Source organism: Ambystoma mexicanum, chromosome 10, assembly GCF_040938575.1.
Source record: "Ambystoma mexicanum isolate Mex_15411 chromosome 10, UKY_AmexF1_1, whole genome shotgun sequence".
Lineage (NCBI taxonomy): Eukaryota > Metazoa > Chordata > Amphibia > Caudata > Ambystomatidae > Ambystoma > Ambystoma mexicanum.
In genome coordinates this window covers 1,159,042,858-1,159,055,949 of record NC_090932.1, presented here as the reverse complement: position 1 = coordinate 1,159,055,949, position 13,092 = coordinate 1,159,042,858, and the positions used below count along the sequence as shown (strand labels likewise).

The following is a 13,092-nucleotide window of genomic DNA, read 5'->3' as shown; positions in this document are numbered from 1 at the left end:
GGCCCTAAAAAAAAAAAAAAATATATATCATATAGTACACATCTCCAATACTGATTGGCAGATGACTATAGATGCAGGGCCTACTCAATATGGGATGCCAGGCTATTAGTCCATCCTCATCTGTCCATCTTGGTTCACGTGGGTTCTGCTGGGTTCGTCATCCGCGGTGCGCTGACCTAACAATTAGCTACTCTGACACAAGTTATTCTTATGGTTGTAACAATGCACCTGGCAGATGCATGGATGGGCTTGGGGGAGAGCCGATGTCACACTAACTCACACACACACTTCACTCGCTCCCAGACAGATCAGCAACCCCCAAGGTCCTCCACCTTCGTTTTAGGCCTAATACTAACACACAAAATATTGTTCTCCGCGCTTGGGTCTAACCTCTCAGATGGCTGCTGCTTGCTAAGATGGTGTTCATACCTGCATTTACCATATAGCTTGTAATGCATGCACTAAGGTGATAACACACCCTCCCACCCCTCCCCCCCAATTTATGGGCACCCCCCCTCCTCCCTGTGCCCTGGATGTGCTCTAGTAACATCTAGTGCTTGTTCGGTATCGCCTAGGGGGGTGGGCAGACCCTCTCTTCTTATCAACAGCATCCCCAAAAATCTTGGCTTCTTTAGCCATACTACCACTTATAAAGTGAAGAGCTCAAAGAAAACCATTCTGCATGTGGAATAATATTTAGGCCCTGTAAATCCCCTCAACAAGAGGATTGCAATAAAAGGTCCATTCGAAGAGAACACAAAACAAAAGGCTATGTCACTGGGCTTGCTACTGTGGGGTACATTTATCCGCCCAGCAGAACTCCCCTACCACACCAAACTGCGTTTTTGGCAGTTACCAGCAGAATGGCTGAGCTGGCTCTGATGAGCACCATTGCATTGCATCAAAACTGCGTTTTGCAGTCACATATGGGGCAAGATGGAACAACCCGAAAATGGCTGCCAGTGTTTTCCTTATGTGCACCAAAGAAAATAATTCAAAGGCAGCACTGCTATGCTGCCAGCTCAAAACTTATTACTGAAAAGGAAATGTTTTGCATTTAAAATGACTGCGCACTGATGCTCTTTTGATCTTTTCAACATTACCCAGTTTGGTTCCAGTAAGACACATTCTCGTACACCCATATTCAAAGTGTACACCAGCAAATGAGGGCATTCCAAACTGAATGGCATGTTGTGCCAGACAAAATCTGTGAAAGAGCAGAGAACTTCACTCCAAGCCGTATGGAAAACGCTTTACTTTTTGCAACAAAATAACCCAGACAAAACCTTCATAAGAAGCCCTCTCTCTCTTTTCTCATGTCAGTTTCAATGGACCCTTGCCTTGGACAGATTCCTGTGTAGTACAAATTGACAAGGGCTATAAATAATGTTCAGAATTTTGAAAGTGACATCTCAGCAGAATTAACCCACGTGTAAAATGGTGCTTTTGCCAATCAAGAAAATGCCTTTTTTTTAAATTTTAGTTTTATTGAAACATTTAGGTTATGACGTTGAGAAAACAAACATACATCTCCTGGAATAAATTCGAAATGCGTACACAACCTTTACCCCCCTACGGCCCCCCCCCTGCCCTCTCCCTCCCGCACGCCATGGTTCATAGTGCAACCGACATGGTAAGAGTCCAACACAGTAAGATGAAATGTATTACAGGTAGTAGGCAGTTCTTATGTTAACGCTCAAAACGTAGGGCCGAAGGCCTCCGGGCCATATTGCCCTTCTCGTGGGGCCCACCCAATCCCTGTGGGTAGTAGTCAGTAAGGCCGATCCTCAACAGTGGCTCCAAAGTGTTCCTTCAAACTCAATTCACCCTCCCATATTTGTCAAAGAAAGGTAGCCATAGACCCTCAATATTGTTCTTGGATTCGTCAATCAAGTGGGTAAGGAACTCCATATCATATATGGCGCGCAGTTTAAGCACCCAGTCCTTTTCTCCCGGAGGTTGGGAGGCCTTCCATCTCTGCGCCCAACAACACCTGGCCGCCACCAGCATGACCTGCAACATGTGGTCATGTGTCACTTTCGGACCTCCCTCCACCCCAATACCAAACAAGGCCAACCATGGAGACAGGGTTCTATCAATACCATCCACTTCCTTTATCCAGCATAGGACCTCATTCCAATAGGTTTGTGCCACCCGACATTTTCACCACATGGGCATAGTCACCCCGCTCAGTGTGGCACTTCCAACAATGTGGGTCATGCCCCTTCCTCATTCTGGCTATTCTCTGCGGCGGGCAGTGCCATCTATGAATTAATTTCAAGGCCTGATGACGATACTGGGGTGCGGCCGTGGAGCGGTTGGCCTGTCTACACATCTTGGTCCACCTCCTGTCAGTGATGGGTGTACCTAGGTCTTTTCCCCACTGCACCCGGGAAAGGGGGGGGGATCCCTCGGGGTGGACAACAACAAGAGGCCGTAAAGTCTGGATATTACCCCTTTGGTACCCTTGTACGTGATCAGAAGTTTTTCAAAATCCGTTAGGTCCCTCCTAAGGGTGTCCCCCCCCCCCCACTTACTTTCGGTGAGGGGCCCCTTAAGTTGCAAGAACCGGAATAGAGAAAGGTCACCCAGGCCTCAGGCGGTCCCAGAGGTCTCCGAGGGAGATGAACACTCCATCCACACAAAGCTGTCCCTCCCTGCTCAAGCCTGCCTCATAACATTTCTGAAAGGCTAGTGGCTCATTGATCCCCATAAATCAGTGGAGGAGCCCAGATGCAGCTCAGAGGTGAAGGCCATGTCGTGAGCCATCTAAGGTAGCCCCCTTCTTTCCATATGGACCACAGTACCCCTAAGACTGGGTGGTTCAGAATACTCCTCGGGATGCGTCTCTTGGGGACCCACAGGCATTCAGCAAGTGTAACCGGAGAAAAGAGTATGTTATCTAATGCCACCCACTGTTTCTTGGTGCCCTGTGCCAAGTGGTCAACCAAAATTCTTAGTTGGGCTGCCTTATAATATGTATCTAGGTCTGGGAAGTTAGCCCCTCCCCCCTCATCCCTGGGCCTTTTGAGTACATCATAGGCAATTCTGTGGGACTTCCCCGCCCAGTGCAAGAGGGTGCGCCTGATCTCCAGGAGGAACGGCCTTGGTATCTGGGTCGGGAGCATTTGGAACAGGTAAAGGAATTTGGGGAGGATAACCATTTTAATTGAGTTAAGTCGGGCCATCCAGGATAAGCCAGATCTTGACCATCTCTCCATATCTCGTTTGATTGCGGACCACAGGGGCGGGTAGTTGGCTGTAAAAAGGTTAGTTAAATCAGGTGGTATATGGATCCCCAGGTGACAAAAGCCCTCCTCTCGGCTGCAAAACGGAAGATCCGCCACATACCGTCTATCCCCTTCGCTGAGGTGCCCTGCCACAAATGCAACCGACTTCCCCAGGTTGACCTTGTAGCCCGCCAGGGTCCCATATTGTTCTAAACTGTTCAGGAGTTCAGGAACCGACTGGGAAGGGTCAGAGAGGTAGAGCAGGACATGGTTTGCAAATAGGCTCACCTTGCAGTGCATAGCACCCATCTTGATGCCTTTAATCTTCTCATTCCCCCTAATCGCTATGGCCCAGGATTCCATCACTAGTGCATAGTTGAGAGGAGATAGAGGACACCCCTGCCTGGTACCTCCCCAGTGGAAACACCGCTGATTCCCCGCCATTGACCACCACCCTTGCTGAGGGGTTAGAATAAAGGGCGGAGAGCCACCCCAGCCTTCTCGGCCCCATTCCCAGAGACGACATGACCTCCCCCATGAAAGACCAGCTCACACTGTCGAACGCCTCCTCCGCATCCAAGGACAGGAGAAGAGCGCCTTCCTTTCAAACCTTCCCTCAAGCCCAATATGTATAGGGTTTTGTGCATACTATCTGCGCCCCTGCCTATTGAGTATAAAACCCACTTTATCTGGGTGAACCAGGCGGGGAAGGTACCGCTCCAGACGTGTGGCTAGAATTATGGTAAATATTTTTGCGTCCACATTTAAAAGTGAAATGGGTCTATATAATCCACAGTCTGCGGGGTCCTTGCCCGGCTTTGGTATAACTGTAATCAGGGCCTGTAGAAACGTTGGCGGGATGGTCTCCGAGTTTCTAATCTGATTAAAGAGCTTAGTCAATGGCTGTATCAAAACCGCTTTAAATTGCTTGAAGAAATCAGCGGTATACCACCACCCCTACCCGTCCCCCCACCCCCTCCTACCTGTCCACCCCCCCAGGGCCTTACCTACTTTCAACCGCTTGATGGCCTGCTCCACCTCCTCCTCAGTTATATCCCCCTCCAGGACCTCCCCTCTCTAGTTCGGTGTGCCGGGGGAGAGCATGATCTTCCAGATATTTCCGGAGCTCGAATGGGGGGCCCTCCTCCTGATTGGTATATAATTCTTGATAAAACCCCACAAAAGACTGTAGTATTCGCTCAGTTTTGGTGTGGATATTACCTCCCCCCTCTTTGATACCCTCCACCCATCTGTCTCCCCTGTTCCCCCTCAGCCTATGCGCCAGAAGGGTCCCAAACTCTGTCTCCCTTTTCGTAGTATCGCTGCTTAGTATATCTCAATTTTTTTAACCACTTCACCAATTAAGACTATATGTAGGGCTTGTCTCATTTCCCCCAGGAGGGTCGCCCTATCTATGTCATTCTTAGTAAGCCGTGTCCTAAGGGCTTGCAATTATCCCCGTAGCTTGGATTCGATCAAAGCCCTTTCCCTCTTTCTCCTGGAGCCTTCAGCTATGATGAGGTCCCTAAATGTGGCCTTGGCCGCCTCCCAGACCGTGGCCATCGGCATTTCCCCCATGTCATTTGTTGTAAAATAGGCTTCAATCTCTTTTCGGAGAAATTCTTTGAATACTTGATCTCTCAAGAGGGTGTCATTGCAACGCCATCTATAGGACTTCGTTATTTCCTGTAGTCGCCATTCCATGACCAGTAGATTGTGGTCTGACCAGGTGACTGACTCCACCGCTGGGCCGCTTATCACACCTCCTCCTTCCTCTGACACCAGTAATAGGTCAATTCTAGTATACGTTTGGTGTGGGGGAGAAAAATGTATACCCACCAGGTGCCCGGTGACACCTTCGCCATATGTCGACCCAATAATATTCCTGCAGGAGATCCCTCAGTGCGAGGTTTTCTTTCGTGGGCTCCTTTGTCCCTGTCCCCTTAGCTGACCATCAGTCTAGGCGGGGGTCCGTGATGAGATTAAAGTCTCCGCCAAGGATCATTGCCCCTTCTGCCCATTCGTCCATAACCTGCAGGATCTTGTGGATGAACCTGGCCAGTGTTGGGCGAATATATAGTTGCCAGAGTAATTCGCCGCCCCTGGGAAAACCCCTTTATGCCAAGAAATCTGCCCCCAAAGCCCCTTTTCGTCTCCACTTCTGTAAGAGGCATGGATTTGCCCAAGAGAATGCCCACCCCCTCTTTTTTGGAAGACTTGTGTGAGGCCCAAAAATTCCTGCCTATTTCCTTCCCCTTGATCATCGAGAAAATGCCTTATAAAAAGTGAAATGTTAAACTAAGGCTTTGTGCTTTCATAGAAATGTGATGGGGGTTTGATTTAAACATATACCTAATATGTATTACTAAAAGACTTGCTTTTTGGTTAAGGGAAAAATAAATGAATAAAGTTACTGTGAGGCCAGCTTCAGGTTTGACAGGCCCTGGCTTCACAGGGCCCCGCCTTTCCTGGGAACCGGATCATCTTCCCCCAAGGGGACCATCCCCCTGGAAAATATGAATGGGCAAGGGGGAGAAGGAACAAGTTACTTACCTGTAACTGTTGTTGACCAGCATGGGTATGGCATGGATTCACATGCTCATGAATATTCCCAGTCAGGCCGGGAATCATCGGTAAAGAATAAATCGGTATCAGTTTCGTTTCTGATCTGTCTTTCTTAGTAGTAACCAATCACTGGTCTCTGGGTCATACAGCCCCCAGCCAATGACTGACCTCTCCCTAAGCCCCGCCCCTGGCAGCCATCCTCAGATTTGGTAGCACGTAAAGTGGCAGTATGACCAAGTGAAGAGCCGCAGAGGGGTAGGAGGGAGGGTTCGCATGTGAATCCATGCCAGACCCATGCTGGAGAACAGTCACAGGTTAATAACTTGTGACTTCTCCAGCATGGGATCTAGGCATGGATTCACAAGCTCATGAATATAAGAATACATAGCAGTATACACATGCACAACCACGGGAGGTGGCAAGGCTTAACATTAAGCATTACATAAACTCAACATTAAGCAACTCTTACCTCCTCACCAGGCCCACCTTCAGGCGAACAGGTTGTGCAGCACTGCTTGGCCGACCCTGGACTCCTCCCTGGAATTCCGGTTGACGCAGTAGAATCTCGTGAAGGTGTGCATCGACCTCCACGTAGCAGCCCTGCAGATGTCCAGCATGGGCACACCAGACAAGAACGCTGTTGTAGCAGCGATCGCGATCTGTTCGAATGGGCTCTCGGACGGCCGGGCAACGGTCAGTATGCCAACCGATGACCGTGCATGATGCAGCCGGAGAACCAACTGGAAATGGAAGCCTTCGAGAGGGCCTTGCCTTGATTCACAGGTCCAAAGTTCACAAAAAGCTGTGATGTCTTCCGAAAACTCTTTGTGCGGTCCATGTAGAACTTCAGCGCTCTAGCTACATCCAGCGAGTGCAAAGTCCTCTCGGCCGGCGACAAAGGCGACGGGAAGAAAACTGGCAACACCAATGGCTCGTTGAGGTGGAAGTCTGATGGCACCTTGGGCATGAAGGAGGGGTGCGTCCTCCGCACCACCCTCATCACGTGGAAATTCAAGTATGGAGGCTTGCAGGATAGGGCCTGGATCTCTCCCACTCGTCGTGCAGAGGTGATGGCCACAAGGAACGATGTTTTCCACGACAGAAATTTAAACGTGCCGAATGCAGAGGCTCAAATGGCGGCCCCATGAGCCTGGTCAGCAACACGTTGAACTCCCGCGCTGGGGCCGGAGACTTCAACAGCGGGAACGATCGGAACAGTCCCTTCATAAATTCCTTCACCAGGCGATGAGACCACAGGGATGACCTTCGCGTAGGTCTGGTGTAACGGGAAATCGCTGCAAGATGATCTTGATGGAAGCGTGAGCTAGCCCCGCCTTGGCCAGCGACAGCAGGTACGGCAGCACCTGAGGGGCTGTAATTCGCAGAGGGTTAATCTTCTGTGCACGGCACCAGAGAGAACCTCTTCCACTTGTGTCCATAGCACTAGAGTTGAGGACGCCCTGGCCTTTGCAAGAACCTCCTTGCCGTCTGCCGGGATATTGTAAGTCTAGTGCTGTAGGAGCCAGTCCTGCAAGTTCAGCAACTCCGGGTCATGATGGAGGATGGCGCTTCCTTCTCTGGAGAGAAGATCTGCGTCTGTCGACAGTCTGACTGGGGGGGGGGGGGACGCTGACAAGTCCAGAAGGTCCGGGAACCAGATCTGTGTCGGCCACGCCGGTGCGACGAGGATCATCCTGCACCGGGACCTCTAGAGTTGGTTGATAAGTCAGAGCAGCAATGGAGGGAACGCATACAGGAACAGGCCGTCGCAGGGGAACGAGAAAGCATCGCCCATGCTCCTCGGCTGGAAAAACCTGCTGGCGAACCTCTGGCACTTGGAGTTCGTCGCCATCGCAAACAGGTCGATCTGGTGTTTGGCCCATTGTTGGAAAAGTCATCCACTTGATCCCGACGCATCTCCCACTCGAGGCACGAGCGCAGCTCCCTGCTGAGCGAGTCAGCGATGACGTTCTTTATTCCTGCTAGATGGAAGGGCGCCAGAAACATCCCCTGGGCGACAGCTCAGTGCCACAGATCCTGGGCCTCCTTGGACAGGGCTGAGGATCTGGTGCCTCCCTGCTTCCGGATGTAGAACATTGTGGTGGTGTTGTCGGTGAAGATCCTCACCACCTTGCCCTTGAGGGATGGGAGAAACAACCTGAGGGCCCAGAACACTGCTCGGAGCTACAGGATGTTGATGTGGAGTGACCTCTCCTCCGGAGCCAAAGGCCTCTCACGTGAAGATCTCCGATGTGTGCTCCCCATCCCTCCAGGGAGGCGTCCGTCACTGTCTCCTGATGTACTGGGGTCTCAAAGTCCTTGCCCGCCGCGAGAAGCGCGCGGGTGCCCCACCATCGGACCGCTTGGCGGAAAGCCTCGTTGAGCAGGACCCTGTCTTCGAAGCTGCCCGTCGCTTGTATCCAACGGGTGTCGAGGAACTCTTGTAGAGGACGCATCCGTAGCCTGCACAGGCGCACCAGGTAGATGCATGAGGACATCATTCGGAGCAGGGACTTGATGGATCTCACCCTGGCCACGTCCGTGGCCAGCAGGCGCTGCACCTTGCCCAAGATGGCCTTCGTCCTTTCCTCAGACGGCGAGGCCAATCGCGCCACTGTATCAAGCTTGGCTCCCAGAAACAGTGCGACCTGCGACGGGACCAGGTGGGATTTCGAGTAGTTGATGGAGAATCCCAGGTCCGTGAGAAGTTGGACAGTCTCCGCTGTGTGTTCGGCGGCGAGTTCTCTTGTCCTTGCATGGACGAGCCAATCGTCCAGGTAAGGGTAGACGTGGATCCCCCGCAGGCACAGCTGCGCCGCCACTGGTGCGAGGCACTTGGTAAACACCCTGTGTGCCGACAGCCCGAATGGCAGGGCTTTGAATTGGTAGTGCCGCCCCTGGACTACGAATCTGAGAAACATTTGTTGTCCTTTTAGAATGGGGATGTGAAAGTAAGCATCCCCCAGGTCCAGCGACGATAGGAAGTCGCCCTCCTCCAGATGTCCCAGCACATGCTGGAGGGTGACCATCCTGAACTTTTGCGCCTTGATGTGTTAGTTTAACCGCCGCAGGTCCAGGATGGGGTGCCAACCGCCTGTCTTCTTTCTGATGAGGAAGTACCTTGAGTATACTACGGAGCCCCGGAGCCTCTTGCGGATGAGCTCAATTGCACCTTTCTTGAGCATTGCCCTTACTTCTAACAGCAGTTGAGGGACGTGATTTTCCTTCCTGGCCATGGGAGGAATGCGGGGGCACTTTAGAAATTCGAGAGTGTGCCCCTGGGCCAGGGCATCCAGCACCCAACTGTCGGTGGAGATGGATTCCCACACACTGACGAACTTCGCCAGCCGGCCTCCCACCGGGGTGCTCAGGTGGGGGCCCGACGCTACGGCCGGTTCAGTCCTGCTTGGAGGCGGCCTTGCCGCCTTGGCGACGAGATCCTCCTGACTTGCCGCGTCCTCTGTAGGCCTCCTGCGACAAGGAGCGGGCCGCCTGGTGGTATGTCGAGGAGCCGCCGCCGGATCCCTTGGAGACACCCTGTCTGCCTCTGGCATTCCGAAAGGGCAGCCGTCGTTGCTGCAACACTCCCAAGGCCCGAGCCGTCTCCGTGTCAGACTTGATGGCCTGAAGTGACTCATCCACTGTTTTTCCAAACAGGTTGTTTCCGTCGAAGGGCATGCCCAAATCTCTGGTTTGCACGTCCTGGCGGAATTCAGTTGCCTCGAGCCATCCCCGCCGTCGAAGGCAAACACTGTTGCCCAACTGGTGGAATCCAGTGTCAGCGATATTCATGGCTACCGTTATGGCGTGGTCCAACGCCACCTCACCTTCCTGCAGGATCTCCACGGCCTCCGACCTCTTGTTGTCCGGTAGGAAGTCCAGCAGGGGAGCAATCTTGTACCACAGCTCCCAGTCGTAGCAGGCCACAATCGCTAGGGCGTTGGCCGCCTTAATTGTCATCGCCACAGACGAGATGACTAGTCGTCCCATGGCGTCCAGCTTCTTTCCCTCGCCGTCAGGTGGGGAGATTGAAGTTGAGGATGATGCCCCCGCCGCTTTCTTCTTGGCTGCCGCCGACACGACCGAATCCGGGGTCGGCTGTGCCCTAAGGCACAAAGGGGTGGAATCAGGGACCCGGTACTACTTCTCGTATCAATCCCTCTTGGCAGGCGTCGTGGATGGGTTCTTCAGGAGAGTAAGTCCCTCCTCCCAGATGTCGTCAATCAATGGTACCGCGAGGAACGTCTTCCTCTTGGCCTCACGCCGCCGATATAGGAAACCTTCCTTCTTCTGTTCCTCAGGGCAGACTGAAAATGCTTGGATGCCCTGGCAATCATGGCGTGGAAGGAGCCAATTTCGTCGGCCGGGAGGCCCGAAGCAGTGGTGATGGAAGGCCCATCCCGTCGTCACGACCGTCGTCATCATCCGTCCCCGCCGTGGCCGTATCCGTTCCTGTGGCATCCCTGGGACCGGGAAAGGAGATGAAGGCTGAGCGGGCCGCGAGGGCTGGAAAGGCGGGGGGAGGAGGAACTCTCCTGCTTGTTCAGGGGGCTTCCCGGCTCTGTTGAGTCGTCCGTTGGGGTGAGAGGCAATCTCGTCCTTATCTCCGTGCATAAGGTTTGGATTGCCATCAAAATGGCCACCGAATTGTCCTGAGGCTCGGGCACCGGCTGCGACTGGCGCAATGGCTGCTCCTCCGCCACGGGATTCTCGTCGGCCCCACCGTCGCTCTCTTGGTCCGCCTCCTCCGGATTCTCCCTGTGGGACCGGACCTCCTCGAACATCTTGTTGAGGCCCTGAACGACTTCAACCAGCTCCTCCTCAGAGACTGACCCCTGCACCAATACCAAAAACATATTCAATTTAATCTCCCACCAATACAAGAGAGCTATCTCCAATGCCAAAGCCAACGCCTTCAACACTCGTATCGCCAATGCCAAGTCACACTCCAAAGAGATTTTCACAATCTTTAATGAGCTCATCTCCCCCCCTAATACTCCAGATGAAATAATCAAAGATGAAGCGTGGTGTACCAGCATTCAAGCTGCCATGCTTCACAAAATTGACCTTCTCCAAAAGAAATTCAAAGACCACTGCAAAGCACTTCCTCACCAGACAGGAACCAAACTGACCAACACCCCACCCACTTCCTCCAAGCACACCATACCTGACTTCTCCTTCAGAGATGTTACTGAAAGAGAAGTTATTAACCTTCTAATAAACCTCAAACCCTCCCCATGCAAAGGCGACATTTGCCCACCTAAACTACTCAGACTGCGCAGACTGCCTTGCGCCGCTCCTCACGGCATTTATCAATGCGTCCTTTAAAACAGGCATCATCCCAGCCAAAAACCGACTCTTGACCCCTCACAACCCAACAACTATAGACCAATAACCACTATGCCATTCTTGCTGAAATTACTGGACAAAGCCGCACACTGCCAAATCCAACACTTTCTGGAAACCCACTCCATCCTCGGGACGAGGCAATCGGGCTTCCGGAAAGGACATGGCACAGAAACAGCCCTGGTAGATCTGAAGAGCCAGATCACCCAAATCATGGACAAAGGCAAGCCGGCTCTTCTGCTTCTTCTAGATCTCTCAGCCGCGTTTGATCTGGTTGATCACAAGATTCTCACCTCCCACCTCACGCACTCAGCCAACTTCTCCAAAGAAGCTGCCGCCTGGATCACTTCCTTCCTCGAAGGCAGGGCCATGAAAGTCTTCTCGGACTTCGCTAACGCCACACCCACGACAATCCACTGCGGGGTCCCTCAAGGTTCCTGCACTGCACCCACACTCTATAACTTGTTCACCAAGCCCCTCTTTGACAAACTTGACTCATACGGCATCACCTACACGAACTACGCGGACGACACACAAGTACTTCTACCCCTCTCAGGCTCATACAATGAAGACGCAAAGGCACTCCACACTATCTACTCCTTCATCAAGGCATGGATGGCAATTAATGGCCTCTGCCTCAATGGTGACAAGACCGAAATCTTGATACTAGGTCAACAGTACACCTTAGACAAACTGGACAAACTGTACACTAACTTCTCAATTGACAACTCCATCATCCCCGTGTCCACAGCCGTCAAGACACTGGGAGTATACCTTGACTCTTCGCTATCTATGACTAGACAAGTCAGCGCTATCACTTCCGCATACCACCAAACTTATAAACGCCATCAAGCCCTACCTCTCTAAACCTAACTGCCTCTCCATAGCGAGGGCAACCATTGGAGCCAAATTGGACTACTGCAATGCTCTCCTAGCATGTACATCAGCCAAAAACTTAAATAGACTACAATTCACACAGAACAACGCTCTCCAGGCCGCTCTTAGTATCCCAAGAAGAGAGCATATCACCCAGGCCAGGATCTCAGCCCAATGGCTCCCAGTCAAAGAACGGATCACCCTCAAAATCCTCACCCTCACTCACAAATGCCTCTCCCTCTCCGCCCCGCCCTATCTTTCAGATACCATCCTCAAACCTTCCTCCACTCGTCCCACTAGGACGCAATACGCTAACCTACTCTGCACCCCACGCATCAAAAAAGCCAAAGCCGGAGGTCTAGGTTTTCCCTACATTGCAGCACAGACATGGAACGCTCTCCCTTCAGACATCCGAACGGAAAACTCACTTCCCATCTTTCGCAGGAAAAACTGAAAACCTTGTTCCTTGCTAAATAACTAGCAAACTTCAGGAAGCCATGTAAATATACTGCCTTGCTATTGTATATATTTCCTCTGTAATTTATGTACTGCTTGTAACTACGGTTTCCTTTGCAACTAAGATGTCTGTAACAAGCGCCACAATGCTTCTGGGCTGATGTGCGCTCAACAAATTTGAATAAATAAATAAGTATCCGTGTCGGCCACCGCCCCCCCCCCCCTCTTTTTCCACCGGGGTCTTCACGGGGGTTTTATCGATGGGCTGAAAAGGGGATTCCCTCCGTGGCGGCAGGGAAACTCTGGGCCCCAAGGTCGCCTCCACTGGGTTAGCCTCCACAGGCTTCGGAAGGGCCGCCGCGACTCCCTCAATAGAGGCCCTCACCGGGTGAATCAAGGCCTTCACCTTGGGGGAGGGGTCACTGCCTCGCTCCCCCTCGGCTGATCCCTTCTAGATCGACCGGGGCCTCTCCAGATGCTTAGCCGGGTTCTCTGATTTTCTCTTTCCCGAGCCAGAGCATTGGCTCGTGGTTGATGGCGTCGGTGAAAGTGCGCCCCGCCTGGCAGCCGGGGAGCCCGACCCTTCGGCGCGCCCGGTGCCCGCAGAGTTGCAGTGCTT

At 52.4% G+C, this 13,092-nt stretch overlaps 1 protein-coding gene across 1 annotated transcript in view; it reads right to left on the bottom strand.

The window, feature by feature from the left end:
- The window catches only part of SNRNP200 (small nuclear ribonucleoprotein U5 subunit 200), a 983,530-nt gene that overhangs the window by 459,942 nt on the left and 510,496 nt on the right, over positions 1 to 13,092 (bottom strand). The window lies entirely within an intron of this gene.